General features: G+C 32.7%; 1 long non-coding RNA gene across 1 annotated transcript; it reads right to left on the reverse strand.

The window, feature by feature from the left end:
* Positions 1 to 295: 295 nt before the first annotated feature.
* Positions 296 to 2287, reverse strand: LOC131655533 (uncharacterized). Its single transcript, XR_009299801.1, has 4 exons — positions 2051 to 2287; positions 1793 to 1955; positions 880 to 951; positions 296 to 669 (listed from the first exon to the last, which is right to left on the reverse strand). It is a non-coding gene; the product is annotated as an uncharacterized LOC131655533 (long non-coding RNA).
* Between the last annotated feature and the right edge of the window lie 1130 nt (positions 2288 to 3417).

Raw genomic sequence — 3417 nt, forward strand, 5'->3', positions numbered from 1 at the left:
TTGCATGATTATTGTTAGTAATTTATATGAGATAACATCTCATAATAATATTTTAGAACATGTTGGTATATCTTCCATGGTCAGTTCTTAATGTTAGAGTATCTTCTAAGATTAATTTTCAAATTTTATAGTTATTGTCATGATTTATCTCTATCTATTTAGGATAAGCCTTGTACCTCTACAAATAGGGATTAATGTTTAGTATTTTACATCAAGTCAGTATCAACTTATCAAGTTATTATTATCAATAATATTAGAAGTTATTATTTATCACTTCATTTTATCTAAAATCATAAATCCAACAATCATAATTATATGAATCCTAGAATAGGCAGGTAATGCCTTTTTTTAGTAACAAATAATTGATTAAACCACAATTCAAGTACATGATGTACCAGTAGGAATATAGTCACAATCCAAGAAACCAAGACCGTTCATTGGCACATCAGGTTCAACAAACTGTCATACAACTTGTGACCCAACCGACTCAGTGATCACACGGTTTCCACGAACTTCAGTTTCGGAGATGCTCACACCTTGGTTTCTGGAAATGTCTGAGATGTCGCCGTAGTTGAGAAGATCGACAGCTGTGTTTACTGCGGCTGTTGATTGCATGACAGAGGCGGAATTTCCTTTCTGGGTTTGTCCTAAGGTTTGATTCTCGGTTGCCTGCATGAGAGATGCGTCTCTTAGTTTGATGGGTTGTGATGCTAATTCTCCGGAGACGTTGAAAACGCCACCGTATTTGATATCTTGATGCTTCTTAGACGATATAAAGTATTGAAATATGATATAAAGTACTGAAAAAAACATCGATTGATCATCTTCGTCGATAAAAAAGTATCGCAGCTCAAAACAAAATTGCACTACTTGACATACCTGCATAGCTACCTCTATCTCTCCTTAATGGACTTTCCACATTTGTACATAGTTACCTCTAAATCTCCTGAACTAAAAAAGAAAAAAATTAGATCAAAACAAGATCAAGTCATTTTCATACATGTCATTTTCATATGCCAAAAGCAAGATCAAGTCCCACATCAGCATACAACCATCTCCAACCTATATAGGACAAATGCAAATTGCAACCAGATCAATACCTCATCATCATGCGTACAAAACTCTCCTAAAAAAATAAGCCAAGCACCAATATCAAACTTATCCAAGTAACTTCATGAGTCTACACTATGGGCTAAGATTGAAACCAAAATATCAAGGTGCAAAGAAAAGTGTTGGTCAGACATGTTGTTCATGTAATCACCAAGTTTCAATACACATCAATGAAATTCAAAGATTATGCAGGGTAAGTGTGTCAAGTTGGAAAAGTCATGTAATGTGGTTAAAAGCTTAAAAAACACACGATGGAACAAATCCAAATATTCAGCTCCAAATGCAAGGCAATTCAATGAATGTTCACAAAGCAATGTTAACAAATAGACACATCATGACTCAAACAGTTGAAAAAACCATGACAATATACAAAGCAGCTCAGGCTAACTTAGTTCACGGGTCATGCGTACATTAGTTGCCATGACAATACATTTTTGACTCACCTTAATGCGTATATTAATAAATTATACAGCCAGCAAAAGGAGTAACTTAAATTAAAAATAATTAGTAGCAAAATTCAAAATCCAGTAGGGAAAACATGAAAGTGAAGAGTAGGAAAAATCGACAAAATGTCAGCATAAGTTTCCAAAACATGTGTATCAACTTGTAAGCTTTTAATATTCAATTGTATCAAAGCCTATAAGGTATATATGATAAAATTTGTAAACGTTTATGAAGTTACCAGCATCGGAAAGACATTTCACACAATTCACCACAAAAGTGGTTGCAGATTTTGGACAACATATCATATGCACTTCCAGGCCACTCTCCGCTGAGTTCTCTCACAGTAGTACTATCTTAATCTTTTCTTTCACCAATCTTAAGTTGATTGAAAAATCTAAAATCTGTTTAAAAATAATTCATAATGTCAAAAATAATTAAACACCATAAACCTTGATATTCAATTTTGCAGCATTGTAAAAATGAATGAAACACTTACCTGATTTCATAGGAAGTGGGCTTGAAGCCCTAATGAAGGTGCTGCTACCTTAAAGGGTGGCATTGAGTTAATTGTCGAAGACGGAATTCGACATTGATTACATTAGTATAATTCACAACCAACATAAGATGAAAAGTAAACCTTCAAAAAATTATTTATAACCTGCAATGCAACACATCTCTTTATGTTTCAAATGAAGTGAAGACCTTCAAAAAGCTAACAGAAGCTACCGAAACAATTTGTTTCGTATTTTTTACAGCTTCGTATTCCTGAACAAATCATACAAACACCCCATAGTATTACATAGAAAAAATATTGAACAGTGTGAAACTTATTAATCGGTAAACCAAATTGACCCTTCAGAAATTAACGAAAGATTAAGACCTTATAACGTTTAAATTTCAAAGCTTTATCAAAGTGGTTGTTCTACTTGAAGAATTATCCACAGTCACTCTGCAAAAAAAAAAAACACAAACATGAAATCCAATTAAGTTCCAAACAACAACAATAGAAGATTCACAATTCATCATTAGGGTTTATGTAAAGGAATCAGAATTTTTAAGGGGAATGATTCAAATCATGGGCCTAATCTTTACTACAAATCACAAATAAACTTTGGTTCACAGTAAAGAGAATCTGATTCACATTTTTTCACTGCAGCAGAATACATAACCAAAACCCTAAAATTCCATCATCATCATCCTCATGTATATAAATTTTCCAAAAACAATGAGAAGAAAGAAAAAGAACTCAGTTCATATTCAGTAAATGGGATACAACACAAACATTCATGAAACCCTATTTTATCATCATCTTCCTCATTTTTTACACAAACCCTTCAGAAAATATTGAGAGAAGAAGAGAGATTAGAGAACTTAAAACACGATAAACAAAGAAAGATCTCACCGATTTGCTGTGACTTTGAGCGTCACTAACATCATCACCAATTTCTCGACCGTAACCCTTAGCAACAACAATCAACGGTTCAAAATCAACATCATGATATCATTAGCAAACGTGTTCATCATCGTCATCAACATCATGTTCATCTGCACATAAATCATCAGAAGAACAATATCAGAGAAAGAGAGACAAAAGAAAGAGGAAGAGGAAGAGAGAGGTAGAGAAAGAGAGAGAACGTTTTTCAAAATAGAAGCAACCCTAGGCACATAAAGTAGAAGCAAAAGAAAAGAAAAATGGTTAAGGCATCCACGTGGTTCACTAACAAAGCAAAGGGGCAGTTCGGTCTTTTCCAGAACATTTAACTTTCTTATATTGTAATATGTATATATATATATATATATATATATATATATATATATATATATATATATATATATATATATATATATATATATATATGTATA

This window comes from Vicia villosa, linkage group LG3 (assembly GCF_029867415.1).
Source record: "Vicia villosa cultivar HV-30 ecotype Madison, WI linkage group LG3, Vvil1.0, whole genome shotgun sequence".
NCBI classification, from domain to species: domain Eukaryota; kingdom Viridiplantae; phylum Streptophyta; class Magnoliopsida; order Fabales; family Fabaceae; genus Vicia; species Vicia villosa.